This window comes from Bubalus kerabau, chromosome 6 (assembly GCF_029407905.1).
Source record: "Bubalus kerabau isolate K-KA32 ecotype Philippines breed swamp buffalo chromosome 6, PCC_UOA_SB_1v2, whole genome shotgun sequence".
Lineage (NCBI taxonomy): Eukaryota > Metazoa > Chordata > Mammalia > Artiodactyla > Bovidae > Bubalus > Bubalus kerabau.
The window spans coordinates 47,426,431-47,444,680 of record NC_073629.1 but is presented as its reverse complement, the minus strand read 5'-3'; the positions used below and the strand labels follow the sequence as shown (position 1 = coordinate 47,444,680).

At 42.2% G+C, this 18,250-nt stretch overlaps 1 long non-coding RNA gene across 2 annotated transcripts in view; it reads right to left on the bottom strand.

Moving 5' to 3' along the window:
- The window catches only part of LOC129656132 (uncharacterized), an 80,246-nt gene that overhangs the window by 36,242 nt on the left and 25,754 nt on the right, over positions 1–18,250 (bottom strand). For both annotated transcript variants that reach the window (XR_008716210.1, XR_008716211.1), the window contains exon 3: positions 9,627–9,766. This is a non-coding gene — a long non-coding RNA (uncharacterized LOC129656132). The remainder of the gene's footprint in view (positions 1–9,626; positions 9,767–18,250) is intronic.

Here is an 18,250-nt window from a genome sequence, read left to right as displayed (position 1 = left end):
AAACAATAGAATGGGAAAGATTAGAGATCTCTTCAACAAAATTAGAGATACCAAGGGAACATTTCATGCAAAGATGGGCTCAATAAAGGACAGAAATGGTATGGACCTAATAGAAGCAGAAGATATTAAGAAGAGGTGGCAAGAATATACAGAACTATACAGAAAAGATCTTCATGACTCATGTAATCACAATGGTATGATGTCTCATCTAGAACCAGACATCCTGGAATGCGAAGTGAAGTGGGCCTTAGGAAGCATCACTATGAACAAAGCTATAGGAGGCGATGGAATTCCAGTTGAGATATTTCAAATCCTGGTTGATGATGCTGTGAAAGTGCTGCAATATGCTAGCAAATTTGGAAAACTCAGCAGTGGCCACAGGACTGGAAAAGGTCAATCTTCATTCCAATCCCAAAGAAAGGCAATGCCAAAGAATGCTCAAGCTACTGCACAATTGCACTCATGTCACACGCTAGTAGAGTAATGCTCAAAATTCTGCAAGCCAGGCTTCAACAGTATGTGAACCGTGAACTTCCAGATGTTCAAGCTGGATTTAGAAAAGGCAGAGGAACCAGAGATCAAATTACCAACATCCGCTGGATCATCAAAAAAGCAAGAAACTTCCAGGAAAACATCTATGTCTGCTTTATTGACTATACCAAAGGCTTTGACTGTGTGGATCACAATAAACTGTGGAAAGTTCTGAAAGAGACGGGAATACCAGACCACCTGACCTGCCTCTTGAGAAATCTGTATGCAGGTCAGGAAGCAACAGTTAGAACTGGACATGGAACAACAGACTGGTTCCAAATAGGAAAAGGAGTATGTCAAGGCTGTATATTGTCACCCTGCTTATTTAACTTATATGCAGAGAACATCATGAGGAACACCAGACTGGATGAAGCACAAGCTAGAATCAAGATTGCTGGGATAAATATCAATAACCTCCGACATGCAGATGACACCACCCTTATGGCAGCAAACAAAGAGGAACTAAAGACCCACTTGATGAAAGTGAAAGAGGAGAGTGAAAAAGTTGGCTTAAAACTGAACATTCAGAAAATTAAGATCATGGCATCTGGTCCCATCACTTCATGGCAAATAGGTGGGGAAACAATGGAAACAGTGAGAGACTTTATTTTTTTAGGTTCCAAAATCACTGGTGACTGCAGCCGTGAAATTCAAAGACACCTTGGAATAAAAGCTATGACCAACCTAGACAGCATATTAAAAAGCAGAGACATTACTTTGCCAACAAAGGTCTGTCTAGTCAAAGCTATGGTTTTGCCAGTAGTCATGTATGGATGTGAGAGTTGGACTGTGAAGAAAGCTGAGCACTGAAGAATTGATACTTTTGAACTGTGGTGTTGGAGAAGACTCTTGGGAGTCCTTTGGACTGCAAGGAGTTCCAAGAGTCTACCCTAAAGGAAATCAGTTCTGAATATTTATTGGAAGGACCCATGCTGAAGCTTAAACTCCAATACTTTGGCCACCTGATGCAAAGAACTGACTCATTTGAAAAGACCCTGATGCTGGGAAAGATTGAAGGCAGGAAGAGAAGGGGACAACAGAGGATGAGATGGTTGGATGGCATCCCCGACTCTATGGACATAAGTTTTAGTAAACTCTAGGAGTTGGTGATGGACAGGTAGGCCTGGTGTACTGCAGTCCATGGGGTTGCAAAGTGTCAGACACGACTGAGCAACTGAACTGACTGACTGACTAACATCTCTTTGGCATATGAATTGTTTTGACCTGAAAATCATCAAGGCCCAGGAAATAGGAAGAATCTTTGGCTTTCCCCCTAACCACCTAAACAATGTAGATAGAACACCTGTTCCAGGAAGGGAATCATCACCTTAGATAACTATGTGTGTGTTCTAAGTCACTTCAGTCATGTCTGACTCTTTGAGACCCTATGGACTGCAGCCCTCTTGACTCCTCTGTCCATGGAATTCTCCAGACAAAAATACTGGAGTTGGTTGCCATGCCCTCCTCCAGCAGTGTCTCTTGCACCTCCTGCATTGGCAGGCAGGTCCTTTACCACTAGCATCACCTGGGAAGCCTCATAGGTAACTGTAGTATGAACTAGGTGTGTAGACAGGGATGGACCTAGCAAAGTCGACTTGTTTAAATTCCAATGTGTTCCATTGTCTCTGCATGATCCAGAAACACTTATTTAATAAACATTTATTCTTCCATCTCTGTGTCAATTGCCTTCCTCCTTGGAAATCCTAAACTACTATCCTCAATCTCCTCATTTGTCTTTAGCTAAAGACGGTATTTAAGGTGAGGATTTTAGCTATTATGGGGAATTCCTCAGTTCTCTTGGGTCTCTCCTATGTATCAGTTCAGTTCAGTTCAGTTGCTCAGTCATGTCCGACTCTTTGCGACCCCATGAATCGCAGCATGCCAGGCCTCCCTGTCCATCACCAACTCCCAGAGTTCACTCAGACTCACGTCCATCAAGTCGGTGATGCCATCCAGCCATCTCATCCTCTGTCATCCCCTTCTCCTCCTGCCTCCAATCCCTCCCAGCATCAGAGTCTTTTCCAATGAGTCAACTCTTCGCATGAGGTGGCCAAAGTACTGGAGTTTCAGCTTTAGCATTAGTCCTTCCAAAGAACACCCAGGACTGATCTCCTCTAGAATGGACTCGCTGGATCTCCCTGCAGTCCGAGGGACTCTCAAGAGTCTTCTCCAACACCACAGTTCAAAAGCATCAATTCTTCGGTGCTCAGCTTTCTTCACAGTCCAACTCTCACATCCATACACGACTACTGGAAAAACGTATACACATTATTAAAATATTGTGTGATTTTTCTGTTAATTTGTTTCACATCAATTTAATTCTTAGACCAACCAGAAAAAAGAACCTATAAGTTTTTCCAGGTAGGAAAAAAAAGTTATTTTCAATTAGATTTAACATTACCCTAGATTCTAATAAAATTAAAATAGCTAATATTGCTCAGAAATTTATTGATGTTCTAAGATTTTTTTAATGTCCTGATATTGTGTTGTGAGCATTAGAAAATCAACACCAGATCCTACTAAACTCCCCTAGTATCAGCCCATACACCCTACAACCTCTTCTACAACTATGATGGGAGGCCCTCATCTTACTTTCTCTGTGAAATACTTCTGTCTTCATGAAGTCCATTAAATAGACACTGGTAACACAGAAACTCTATGCAAGGGAATTAAAGTATAACTCAAGCATAAGGCTGGAGTGTGAGAAGTGGGTACATGGCTCTTAGAAAAGAGGAACAGGAAGACTAGAGGTCCCTGGAGGTTCATTTCAGATGTTTTCACCACCCTGCTGCCTGCCTTTTCATGGTAATATGTTAATCCCAATGATATGAGAGCTGTTTCAAACCTGGCGTCAGAGTTATGCAAGGAGACAAACTGGTTGGTGGAAGGAACCCCTGAAATATTTGTATACTGTTTGCTGCTTAACTGGGCTTCCCTGGTGGCTCAGATGGCAAAGAATCTGTTGGCAAAGAGGGATACCTGGCTTTGATCCCTGGGTTGGAAAGATCCCCTGGAGAAGGAAACAGCTCTCCACTCCAGTAGAATTGCCTAGAGAATTCTATGGACAGAGGAGCATGGCAGGCTATAGTCCATAGGGTTGCAAAGAGTCAGATATGACTGAATGACTTCAACTTTTTCTGCTTAACTATCAACATTCAGCTATTCTCACTGGCAGTGATACCTGATATGTCATTACGGCCCAGATATAATTTTATGGCTGTCACTATTGTGCTAAGTGAACAACAGTGTGCTAAGTAGACCAAAGGACTGGTAAGATTTTGCACTCCTGTAAATCCACACTCATATATGTGTTATTAAAGTTATTATCAAAGAAACATATTTTGAATTTATTTTAGATTTATGGAAAACTTGCAGAGATGGTACACAGAGTACCAGTATATCACTGATCCCTCTTCCCTAATGTTAACACCTCAAATAACCATCCTTTGATTGTCAAAGCCAGGAAATTGCCATGGTTTAGCACTATTAACTAAACTCCATGCCTTATTTAATATTTCATACCTGATTTTAATTTCACCCATTTTCCCAATAATGTCATTCTGTTCCAGGAACCCACACTGCATTTAGTTGTCGTGTCTCCTCAATCTCCTCCATGTGATATTTCTTTTTCCTTTCATTGTCTTTCATGACTTTAACACTTTTGAAGTCTACTGATCAGTTATTTTGTAGAATGTCTTTCAAGTTTGTATTTGTATGTTGTCTTCTCATGCTTAGAATAAACATGCTTTTTGGATCAGAAAACTGAAGAAATTACATTGTGTCCTTTTGAGTACACAGAGGTGATTTTTAAATATTCTCTGTCTAGATACAACCTATAAAGTTGAGTTCCTGTTCATCAGTTCAGTTCAGTTCAGTAGCTCAGTCGTGTCAGACTCTGTGACCCCACAGACTGCAGCACACCAGGCCTCCCTGTCCATCCCAACTCCCGGAGTTTACTCAAACCCATGTCCACTGAGTCAGTGATGCCATCCAACCATCTCATCCTCTGTTGTCCCATTCTCTTCCTGCCTTCAATCTTTCCCAGCATCAGGGTCTTTTCAAATTAGTCAGCTTTTTGCATCAGGTGGCCAAAGTACTTCCTGTTCATAGAAGTACTTAAACAAGGTGTAGATGTAGGACTCTTGGCTTTGGATATAAAATTGAGGTAGTTGACTTCTGAGATCCTTTTCTGTTTATCAGATTCTATGATTCCACTTCATCTATTTAGCCAGTAAATATACTGAGAATCTACTATGTGCCAGGCATTGAAACATAAATATTTGTATTTAAACAAGTAATATTTTAGGAATATACATAAACAGATACATATATAGCAAAATAAATCTATTCATAGAGGAATGTATAAATTTCTTGGGGAGCTCAGGAAAGCTGAGGGTTAAGAAAATCAAATCGGGGAATTATGTGTTTTTTTCCACACCACAAAGAAATTCTCCTGTACCTGCTGCTGCTGCTGCTGCTGCTGCTAAGTTGCTTCAGTCATCTCCGACTCTGTGTGACACCATAGATGGCAGCCCACCAGGCTCCACCATCCCCGGGATTCTCCTGGTAAGAACACTGGAGTGGGTTGCCATTTCCTTCTCCAATGTATGAAAGTGAAAAGTGAAAGTTAAGTCGCTCAGTTGTGTCTGACTCTTAGTGAACCCATGGACTGCAGCCTACCAGGCTCCTCCATCCAAAGGATTTTCCAGGCAAGAGTACTGGAGTGGGGTGCCATTGCCTTCTCCCCCGTACCTGCTGGGTATCCTATAATTCAACTCATTTCTGATACTCACTGGAGTTCATGTCAGATTCCACAGGTTAAGGGTTCAATCCTACAAGAATGCCCTCCTCAACATCCTTTAGATGCCAATTTCAAGTCCAGGTTGTTGTCTGTGTTTCAGACCCACCAATTGCTACCCATAACCCCCTCCTCAGTTTGATCAGCTTGTTAGAAAGGTTTACAGAACTTAGAGAAATATTTACTTATATATACTAGGTTATAAAAGTATATAACTCAGAAACAACCAGGTGGAAGAGCTGCATCAGGCAAGGTACCTACGAAGGGAGAGCCACTCTCCCTGAACATTCACCAACCCAGAAGATCTTTGAAATTTTGGGGGTTTTGGAGGCTTCATGACATAGGCATGATTGATTAAATCATTGGCCATTGGTGACAGAATTGAAACCTCGGCCCCTCCCCCCTTCCTAGAGGTCAGGGGTGGGACTGAAAGTTCCAATCCTTTAATTACAAGGTTGGTTCCCAGAAACCAGCCCTCAGTCCCTAGGTTACCCAGGGGTTTTCCAAGAGTCATTTCCTTAACATAAAAGACATCTTTTCAACTCTGCTTCAGGAAATTCCAATGGTTTTAGGAACTCTGAACCAAGAATGGAGACAGGATCAAATAATATATTTGTTGTTATAAACCATGATATCACAGGAATATGAGAAAACTCTTCTCTCCCTAATCCCCATCTTTATCTATATAGGAAGGAATGTCCTCCAACATTGAACTTGAAGTGGCGGGGAGGTAGCTTCTTACTTCTTCACTCCCTTAACTCAGCTAACTAATTGGTGAAATGTAAGACCCTGACCTTCAGTGGGTCTCATTTTTTATTGGACATTAATAAATGTGCTTTTCTTTATGTGTGATCCAGAGGCTTGATTTCTAGGACTGTTGTCTTTGAAAACAATAAGCTTTGTTTACAATTTTTGTAAGGTTATTCCCTCAGTGGAGGAGGTGGGCAAGGGTGAGGGAGCTATTTTCTCACTGGTGGCCGGTGTGATGCTTGAGTGTGTTTATGAGGCTCTGCTGAATTCTCCAATCCAGCTTTCCCATTAATCACATGGCTACTTCAATCCCTGTTTTGACTCATGTGTCTATTATTCATTGATTTGAATCCAAAGGAAAAAAGATCTGTAATCAGCACTCCTAAAACTCAAATACCTTTGATTGTCAGGACAGGCTTTGTAGAGGCAGAGCTATTGGGACTAGATTTTGAAGATAAGACATAGAATGTCAAGGTTAGAAGACAGGTATATATTTTGGACACAAGAGTTTTGGAGTGTTTGGGAAAGTAGCTAATCATAGCATCTCTCTTCTCTACCTTGGGTTTAGAACAAATTGTCAAATAAGATAATGGAGTAGCAGATGGAGAACCAAATACAATTTTTATTACTGATATATGCCAACCTGGTGAATATACCTTAGGGTAGGTCTGTAACAGAGGGCAGTGAGTGCAGCCCTTGTTGTGTGTCATTATTCTACACCCTGTTACCAGGCTTGGGTCCTGCTCAGCCATTGGTTGGCACCTCAGTGAGCCCTGCCCTCAAGCAACCAACTGTCAGTGGGTAACCATTAGTAGTCCTGCTTAGCTATTGGTCAGCACTGCAGTGGGCCCTGTCCACAAGTAACAAATTGTCAATGAGGGATCATTAGGGAAGCTGAATGTGAAAGAATTTCAGTCTAACCTGGAACTGGAGAATATGAATGGAGAATCTCACACATCTATCCTCAAAAGAACAGAACTTAAAAACTGAGAAACTGATTTCCTATAAGTGCCTGATTTACAGAAGATGGGGACGTATCTCCTGATCAAAGAACATCTGCCAAAATTCTCCTTCAATTCCCAAGCAGTGAGCTCACTACTTAGCCTCTGATTGCACCCTCTCCTCTTTTCACTCTGTGTGCATAAATACAGTTCACTTCAGACCCTCAGGGGACTCACCTGTAGCTTGCAGCAGAATGTGTTTCTGAATTACAATTCCTCTGCTACTCCCAAATAAACTCATTCTGGTAAATCAGCTTGCCTCAGTTTACTTTTTTATTTAGGTCGACATGCGTAATCCTCAGAATTACCCTGAATTACCCTTGTGGTCAGTGATGAACTGGGGCAAGTATCCCAACATGGAGTATATGCATGTGAACAGTATGGTGGGAGTGTGTGTGTGTGTGTGTGTGTGTGTATGTGTGTATATTTAGATGCTGGAAAATAATAGAATATGAGACTAGAAAGAAACGTTGGAATAGACTTAGTTCTTTGGAAAAGCTATATAGCTTGTATCATATATTAACTCATTCTCATTGCCATATGAAGGATGCATTGGCAGGAGGGAAGACCAATGGCAGGCAGTTAAGTTCAGCTCTCCATTTGTTGAACTAATTCAGGAGTGAAGCGACTAGCTTATGAACCAAGACAATGGAAGTGAGGGTAGAGTGGACAGGATAGATTTAAGACAAACCAGTACAGTAGAACAGACTGACTTGGTGAACAGTTACATGTGGAAATGAGGGAGAGGAAGAAGATTTGGAAGCCAGCTGAGTCTCCTGCTTGAGGATCTGAATTAGGGAATGTGGGCAGCAGCAGGTGCTTATGGAGAAAGGTGTTTATGACAATTTTTGAGCTCCTGGTGTGTGATAGAATGTGCTGGGAATTTTCCATAACTATTGGAGTTTAGGAGGCCAAGAAATAATATTCCTCCCAGGAAGCATTTCATCCAAAAGTGAAAGCAAGTCACAACCATCTTCATCAGCTACTGTCACCGTCACCAGGGCTGCCCATTTCTGCCTCAGAGCCTCCAGGAGGCAGCCCACCCAGCTCGCCCCTGCCCTCATCCAGGAAACCCCCCTAATCAGCCAGCAAGGCACTGGTGGACAGTAACACTCTCCCCCAATCCCACCTAGGGCCAAGGAGCTCCCGTGACACTCAGCAAAGACACTGTCCCTGACACTTGCCCTTTTTAGGAGGAAAGGCTATAGTCACCAGGGTGTCTGGGGAGCAGAATGCTCACCTGTGCCTAGTTGGAGCTGCCAGCACCTGTCAGGCACACAGGGGAGTGGGAGCCATGCCCTCAGCTTCTCACCCTTGCCACTGCCCCACTAAGGTTGCACGGGTAGAATCTGAGCCCTATCCCTGGTCCAGTGCAGACCTGCCACAAGAGCTCTGCCCTCCAACGAGGCTACTGTCCACCCGAACCCAGTGGTCTGCCTCCAAGAACTCATCAGATGCTCACTGAGGGTAAAACGTAAATCCTGTGAGAACAGAAGGATTTGAGCAGTAAAGTTGGATCTGACCAAACCAAGGTATTTCTGTCAATCTGTCTGAGGTTCTCTCCATCAATTCCAAAACTCTGGGAACAGAGCAGAGGATGGAGGCAGCAAGGAATCCTGGGAGCCGCAGGCCAGGGCGAGGATGTGTGGCTGTCCTCCCAGCAAGGGTGCCAGGGGCCCGACCTGAGTTCACTCCCTCACAGATGCTCTCTGCCTGTGCTGAGTCAGACTCTTTCCAAGGACACCCAACCCCAGCCTGGTACTCAGGGCACTGGGGAGTGGCGATGGGAGGGAGCCACTCCACTGACTACATTTTGAGGCTTAGTGCTTTCAACTCGATGAACAGTACTGTCCCTTTTGAAAACTAAGGAAAACCCCCAAGCAGGAGAAGCATCAGGACAGGGGACTTGGTCTACTGTTCACTGCTGTGAGGCCAGGATATGTGCCTCCCCAACATCAGGGGTAACACGGCAGCCAATCCCCAAACATAGGCGCCCCACAAGCACCAGGCCAGCACTCCTCATACATGTCCCAAGCCCAGAGACATGGGAGCAAGTGTGCAGACCAGAGGCAGATACCTCACCAGGGATCCTGATGGGACCCCGGCCCAGTTTGTGTATGAGTTAATGGTTCTGTGCTGACGTTAACTTCCTGCACCTAGCAGATGCAAGATGCTCACATTTTGAGAGGGATACAGGAAGGTATATGGGAATTCTGTATACTAGTTTTTCACTTTTTTTCCAGTAAAACTAAAAGGTTTAGTTTGTTTTTTAAGTTAAATTCTGGGGAAAAAAAAGAAATAATATCCTTATTTCTCTCTCCAAATTGGAAACCATTTAAGAATAGGACACAAGAGTTAGTCACATGCAAATCAAAGTCTCTGGCCACGTGGACTTGCCCATATTTTTCACCTGAATCAAACAGATTTAGCAACTAGTGAAACTAGACAACTGTAGGCATTTATCACAGGACTGGAAACAGATTAAAAAGAACTAATCCTTTCTAAAGGCAGGCACTTTTGTAAGAAAGAACTTAGAAGACACTAACCTGAGCAGCTTCAAGTCCTTCTGAACTCACCAGAGAACTTCTCCTTTTGCAGGGAGAAATGAATCTAGGGTGCAGAGTTGGAGGAAGTGGTCCTTGGTTTTCTTTCTCATTCTTGGAAGGGGCATTGGGATTATTCACATCTATGGAAATAAGAGGAATAGAAATTAAACATTAGCTCTAGTTCTAACAGGCTTAATTGAATCACTTGCAACAGTACTGAGAGATGGATATTTTTAATCTCCATTTTATAGACCACAAAACTGAGGCCAGAGAGGTTAAATTACTTGTTACCTTCACATGGCTATTGAGTGGTGGGGACAAGATTTATACACAGCTTTGCTTGAAATGAAATACTGCATCTTTTGCCATTGAAATACCACATTGCTTTAGAAGCTGAGTTAGGAAATTTTGAATTTTAGATGCTGACAAGGACATCCAGGTGGAGAGGGAAAGTGGAAATACATATCTGCAGTCCAGAAGGAATCTTAGACTAGAGTTATAAATGTAGGAGGCAGAGGAAAATACATGGATGTTGAGATTTTTGAGGAAGATAAAATTGCACCCAAACTGTTATTTGATAAGGAGGAATATGTAGATGACAGCTTTAGGAAAAGAGGATTTTGGGGATAATCAACAGAACTATGGGTTGACGGCAAGTTATATGCATTCTTTGTTACTACGTTATTTAGTCTCGGTCGTGTCTGACTCTTTGCAACCCCATGGACTGTAGCCCACCAGGCTCCTCTGTCCATGGGATTCTCCAGGCAAGAATACTGGAGTGGGTTGCCATTTCCTTCTCCATATATACATACATAAATTTTACTTAAAGTTCTTCCTTGTAATCTGTGACATATTTCCAAAGATAGATCATTCCTTTCAAAATTATGTTTATCAGTCTCCCAGCATAGGAGGTAATTATGTTCTATAATTGCCATTTCCTCTCTGCTTTACAGGAGCACTGATCATGGGTTTGGATTGACAGACTAGGAAGAAACAGTTGACTTCACCCATGATTGTTTAGCTTCAGGAAAAGCTACAGGACATAATAATAGCATGAGTGGACCAGCAGAGCAAACGTCCCAAGACTTCCAGGCACCCATTCTGATTTCCCTCTCACTCCACACCTGGAATGCAATGAAAGTGAGTCGATGTACACAGCCTCAGTTTAGGGGCCCATCTGGGTCCTTTTAGCTTTCATGACTAGCTACTCACTTAGATCCTCTCAGAATTATAATTCTTTTATTCTGTAGTGCAACTTTCTCACCAATGAAAGTTGCTCATTATTTCCTGAACAATCTTGACAAGAAGGTATAGGTTCTTAGTTTACTATATAGTCCTTGGCTGGATTCTCACTTATTTTGGATCAAGAACAGGCATATTCCTAAAATTTCTTCTGTTAGTGTTATGGGAGGATTTATAGAATCATGTTCCCAGGTATCTCCAAGACTAGAGTAAAGGCCACAGAACCATTTCATCCCAGTAATGAAGAGACAAAATCAAGGGAATCTACAAATATTATATCAACAATGTAACCCATTTATTAAATAATTATTAGTGCATTCAGTTCAGTTCAGTCGATCAGTCGTGTCCAACTCTTTGCAACCCCATGAATCGCAGCACACCAGGCCTCCCTGTCCATCACCAACTCCCGGAGTCCACTCAGACTTACATCCATCGAGTCAGTGATGCCATCCAGCCATCTCATCCTCTGTCGTCCCCTTCTCCTCCTGCCCCCATTCCCTCCCAGCATCAGGGTCTTTTCCAATGAGTCAACTCTTCACATCAGGTGGCCAAAGTACTGGAGTTTCAGCTTTAGCATCATTTCTTCCAAAGAATACCCAGGGCTGATCTCCTTCAGAATGGACTGGTTGGATTTCCTTGCAGTCCAAGTGACTATTAGTGCATTAGAATGATCAATTACAAATGGCCAAAATTAAAAACAAAACTGAAAACAAAACTTCAAGCTGATTTAACTAAAGAAAAATAATTGATTAAAAACCTAAGAGCAGCTATAGCTTCTGATACAGGTTGTTCTAGGGTCTCAGGATTGCAAATGATACATGAATATTTACTCTCTCTTTTCATTTCTCCACTCTGCTTTCTGATCTACTGGCTTCACAGCTAGGCCTAGCATAGTAATCCCTATAAACTTAATGCTTGGTTTCTCCAATGTTCAAATCCAGTGGAAAAGGACTTTATTCTTCTTCCAAAATCCTGCCTCACTGGCTCTGTTTGGAGTACATTCCCATTCTTGAACAAGTTACCGTGGTTCAAGGGAATCTGATGCTCCAGTTGGCCAAGCCTGTAGCTGAAGCTGGAGGCCCACATGAAGCACCAGGACTAAGAACTGGAAACAGGATGCCCCAGGGAATTTTGAGCTTATTGGAAAAAATGGTGCACAGATGCTTAATGACTGAAAAAAGTCATCTATGTTTAGGATTCCCTCTCTCAACTTACAGGAATCCAGCTCAAAATAAGTTAGGTATGAAAAAATCTTCATGAGTTCACATTCATGAAAAGTCCAGAGATGCAGCCAATCTCATTCAAAGCAGCAACCAGGAGCTCAAATGATCTTTCGTGACTCTTTCACTTGAATTCCTTCACTTTGCTTTGGTGTTTAGTATTTAGGCTTCTGCACAAGGTGGGCAAAATGGCAGCTGGAAATCTCATAGTTGTTATTTAGCTGGAAACATTTGACTACTTTGGCATTTCTCATGGGTAATAGGTGTCTTTCCCATTAGCTCTAGAACCCTTGGAGAAGACTTTCTGCTCTGCTTGGGTCAGGTTTCTATCCCTTCATTAATGTCGAGGCCCCAAGATGCCTAGCTATTTTGGCAAGGTTTGGATTCACCATTGACCTAGTGAGGGCAGGACACTGGGACTAACAACCCTGAGTGGGACCAGGAAGCAGCGGTTCACAAAGGAAACTATATTTCAGAAGAAGCAGACAAACCACAGCTAACGAAGTCTATTCTAAATCACTAAGTCATGTCTGACTCTTTTGCAACCCCAGGGCCTATAGCCTCTGCAGGCTCCTCTGTCCATGGGATTTCCAAGACAAGAATACTGGAGTGGGTTGCCATTTCCTCCTCTAGGGTATTTTCTCGACCCAGGGATCAAACCCACGTCTTCTGCATTAGCAGGAGGATTCTTTACCATTGAGTCACCAGGGAAGCCCCTCTAACCGGTTAGAGGTGTCTAAAGGATTTAATATTGTGTCCATACATTTTCTCACTCCTCTGAAAGCAAATCACCAAGCACAAGAGTTTTAAACATAAAAAAGAGAAAGATCACTGTGAGTTCCACTTTAGTAGAACATAAGAGCTCATATTTATTCACTGGCAGTTCATATTCTTTGGAAGAAATTTGGGAGGAAGCATGCAATTCCTTGTAGTAGGCCTGGTATTTTCCTCTGCAATGCTACACTCACCAGATCAGAGGAAATAAAGCTACTAAAATGACTGAGATGAGTTTGATAGATGGAGTTTTGTTAGTTATGATTATTGCTAGTGTCGTTTCCTTTATTAAATTTTTAATTGGAGGATATTTGCTTTACAATGTTGTGTTGGTTTCTGCCATACAACATGAATCAGCCATAAGTATACATATATCCCCTCCCTCTTGAACCTCTCTCCCACCCCCTACCCCATTCCACCCCTCTAGGTTGTCATAGAGCACCGGTTTGAGCTCCCTGTGTTATATAGCAACTTCCCACTAAATATTTGTTTTACATATGGTAATGTACGGATGTGAGAGTTAGACTGTGAAGAAAGCTGAGTGCCGAAGAACTGATGCTTTTGAACTGTGGTGTTGGAGAAGACTCTTGAGAGTCCCTTGGACTGCAAGGAGATCCAACCAGTCCATTCTAAAGGAGATCAGCCCTGGGTGTTCTTTGGAAGGAATGATGCTAAAGCTGAAACTCCAGTACTTTGGCCACCTCATGCGAAGAGTTGACTCATTGGAAAAGACTCTGATGCCGGGAGGGATTGGGAGCAGGAGGAGAAGGGGACGACAGAGGATGAGATGGCTGGATGGCATCACTGACTTGATGGACGTGAGTCTGGGTGAACTCCAGGAGTTGGTGATGGACAGGGAGGCCTGGTGTGCTGCGATTCATGGGGTCGCAAAGAGTCGGACACGACTGAGCGACTGAACTGAACTGAACTGAACTGAATGTATGACGTTTCAATGCTACTTTCTCAATTTGTCTCACCCTCTCCTTCCCACTAATGTTGTTTCTTATTATGTCTCTGCTTTACACTTTGAGAGTAACTTTGGCAACATTTTTATTTAGTTGTAATTATTTTATATTAAAGTCCTTTGGAGACGAGCTTTTCAGAAGGGGCGATTCCATCAGTGAGTCCCTTCTAAATTCATACAACTTTATGAGCAGGACCGGAAGTGAGTAAGGTGTCTTTAGTGAGACGTGTTGGAGATGATTCACTTTGTTTTTCACTGTGTACCACACATTTCTCTACACGTGAGCCAAGATTTCTTCACTTCCATCACTAGGAATGAGGCCACCCAAGCTGATTAACTCACACCAAGGGTTTAAATGGAATGGAATAAAGATGGCTTATTTAAATCACATGCATTTTGAGGATCATTAGAGCTCTGTGTCCTTTGAATAAGGACGATTAAAATTCAGTAGAGTTTTGAGTATTCTTAATGTGCATTTAGTTTACACCACAACGCTGTCTTTAACATACCATTATGATGTGTGCTGTGACTGCTATTCATAATGACACACACTCAGTAATATGCATGATGATACAGAATAAGTTCAAGTGTCTTTACATTATTCTTAATATAATAATGGTTCCAAGGGCTGCATGCAGCTGTGAGTGCATATTAACAGGGGTATCCCACTGTGAATTATGAATCTATAACACAAAATTTTCAGAAAAAGTACTTACTGTGTATGTAAAATAGCTGCCTTTTAAAGCTTGAAACTTGGTCTGGTTAAAATTGCTCCTAGCAATATTTTTAAAAGAAAATATTCCAGAGGTAATAAGTGGACTGAATGGATTTGTGAATGATTGCTGTAAAGTCTTAGGTAATAACTCATAAAACTGCAAAAGGAATAGAAAATTATCTTTTTATGCATGTGTAATATGAAATCAATTCAAATGAATTTCAGTAACAAATGTTCTTGATGTTTTTACCATCTAAATAGGGATCTCCCTATTTATCTTTTATTCTTGTTGATTGAGTGATACCGAGACATAAAGGATCCTATTTCTTTGCTAATCTGAATTCAGTGCTTATTGGTTCAGTTCAGTCAGTTGTGTCTGACTCTTTGTGACCCCATGGACTGCACACGCCAAGCTTCCCTGTCCATCACCAGCTCCCGGAGCTTGCTCAAACTCATGTCCATTGAGTCAGTGATGCCATCCAACCATCTTATTTCTTTCGTCACATTCAGTGATGACAATATAGGCACTACATTCAGTGCCTAAAACTGTAGACAAATTCATGGATTATTTTTTTAAGTTGCCATTTTGACCTTATTTTGGTAATATCCAGACCCACATCCATTTCTCCCCAAAACCTCTCTCAAATTCCAATTATCCCAGTGAACCAGTCCAAACACTTTCACTTTACACAGGAAGCTTCTTGTGAAATATTCACCACACTCTTTCCAAACTTATCTTCCTTGACCTCCCACCTCCTCAGAAGATGGACACCAGCGTCTTGGAACATTCATTACCTCTTTGCTCTGTACCTCTTTTCCCTCACCCTGGAATGTTTGCTATGTGCCTGTGGACACTTTTCAGTTTCAAGACATAGTTACAGCCTTGTCTTCTCAGTAACACAACCCTTGATGCAGCCCACCCCAATCACATGCTTAGTTACTCTCTTTACAATGCTGTTTCTGGACTGTGTACACTGCCCTCTGATGTACTTACTGGGTGGCACACTACTAAAACACTACTGATCCCATGGGACTGACATAACCCTGAAATATGTGTACTTCACAGCATCTAGTGCAAAGCATGTACAGTATGCATTAGCTATTCTTATGCCTACTGAAATGAATTGTAATTATTTTTAATTATGAGTGTCTCTTATTAGACCATTCACCCCCTGAGGTCAGGGACTATGTCTTATACTCAGGACCAAGAATGATATTTAGAAGAAAAAAAAAGTGACTAAATGAATGCTTGTTACAAAAATGGGTTGAATATTTCACTAAAGCACTTTGTAAATGATAGAACGATTTTACACACAAGTTATCATTATGGTATTTCATTGATTCTAAGATTCCCTTTTTTGTACAGTTTAACTCCTTGGAAATTGGGACAGGTTGTCATAACTTGATTGACAGCATTCGTTCTTTCTCAATGGAACATAATGATGTTCCATAATGTGTCTTAAATTCAAAGAAACATGGCATTACTACCTTCCAACTAGAGTTAATAAGGTTATTACAAAATATCTGTTAAGAGTTTTTGTTGATCAGAGTAGGCTGAGTATCATAATGAAAAAAAAAGTGAAAGTCTCTCAGTCATGTCTGACTCTTTGCAACCCCATGGACTACATAGTCCATGGAATTCTCCTGGCCAGAATACTGGAGTGGGTAGCCTTTCCCTTCTCCAGGGGATCTTCCCAACCCAGGAATCAAACCCAGGTCTCCCACATTGCAGATGGGTTCTTTACCAGCTGAGCACAAGGGAAGTCCAAGAATACTGGAGTGGGTAGCCTATCTCTTCTCCAGTAGATCTTCCTGATCCAGGAATTGAACTGGAGTCTCCAGAATTGCAGGCAGATTCTCTACCAATTGAGCTATCAGGGAAGCCCAAGTATCATAATAAATAGTCATAAATCTCAGTAGCCTATCAAAGGTTAAGTCTTCACTCGTGTTCCGGTGAAATGTGGGTCAGGGAAGAGATGAGGGGAGTTAGTCTTTCTGAGCCTGTGCTGCTTCTATCTGGAGGCTTCTACGCCACTGGGGTAGTGGCACTTTCTCACGGACCGTCTAAATGAAGGGAAGAGTGACAGCAAGAGGACCCTTCATGTGGCACACATCACTTGCATTCCCATCTACCAGCAAATGCAGTAACATTCCCCCACCCAACTGCAAGAAAGACTAGACTTCTAGTCTAGATGTGTGCCAGAAGGGAGAAGAAAAGGGGTCTTTTCAGCTAAAAGCACACAAAAAATTTCTGCCTCAAGCAGCATGAGACATGTGGCAATATTGAGAGCACACACAAATATTTCCACAACTTCAGTCTGCAACAAGCTTATAATTCAATCTCTATTTAGTCAATAAGTATTTATTTAATATCTGCAATAAGCCATGCCGTGTGCTACAGGACATGAAGTATACAGAAACAATGGGATGTGGATCCTCGTGTTATGGATTTATTATTATATCTGAGAGAAGAGGTGAGATAAGCACATAAATAGCTGTAAGATAGAAAGCGAGAAGTGCCACTAAACAGGAGGTTGTATCTTGCTGGAGGAGTCAAGGAAGGGTTTTGGAAGAGAGATGTGTAGACACAGACTAAAAGAAGGAAGACTTTGAATATGGATATGAACAGAAAGAATGCCAGGAAGAACGGACAGACTTGAACTCAAACAGGAAGAAGAAGAAGGTACAGGCTTGATCTGAGTGTTCCAGAAATTTGCCTGTGTGTGGCTATTAGCATAACTGATGCTACTTGGCATCAGTTCCTCCTGTTCTTCTATTGACCCTACCCAGCACTGCCCTATGCAGTGAATCACTTCTGTCATCAAGGACTTTGTAGTTAACATTGTTTAATAATCATGAGGACCAGGTAGCCCCTACGCTCTGTTAGTCCCCAGTCAATGATGAAAATCTTCCCTGACATATTTCCAGGGCACATGATAATAGTTACACATTCATGAAACTTGACTTAGAAGTGCACATCTTGTTTCCAAGCCCCTACCTCCATACCCTCAGGTTAAGTATAAGATTGTCCCAATGGCCGCTCACCAGTGCTGAGTGCAGCTATGAATGCCTTTGGATTGTTGTCTGCCCCATCAAGTATGTTACCCTCCAATAAGCTAGTTCATTGATTATATGGAACTGCCTACCTTCTTTTTTGGCCTAAAGATACCTTCCCAGTGAAGTGGATATTTTTTGTTCCTGTGTCCTTCAACAGCCTGGACAAACACATGGTTGCAAAAAGTCAAAGAAAATTTTAGTGAACAGAAGCAGCCTAGAAAGGGATTTGAGTAATGTTTCGAGGCACATAGGATTTTTCTAGGTAAAGCCAAAGGGGGAGAGAGTGCACAAAGGAAGTGCACAGAGGCAAGGTCTCCATGTTGCCTGCTTTGGTTCCATCATGTCAGTAGCTGGGTGAGCATGTATCCCCGTCTGCCCCCCTCCCTCCCATCTTATCAACATACAATGTGGTAAGTCATGTGCCATGGGTGGAGTCTTCAGAGCACTCACAGTGCTTTCCATCTGGACATGTGTACAATATGTCCTCAGTGCAGAAGGATTTATTCCTGACACCCTGTCACCCAACCAAAAGGGCACTGTAGCAATGCCTTTTGTGCCCAGGGCCACACTCCCTTAGTTGACCTCTGATTTCAGCCATGGCTGTGATGCAAGTGGCATGGAAGCCCAGACCTGCCTTGTGCTGGCAGCTTCC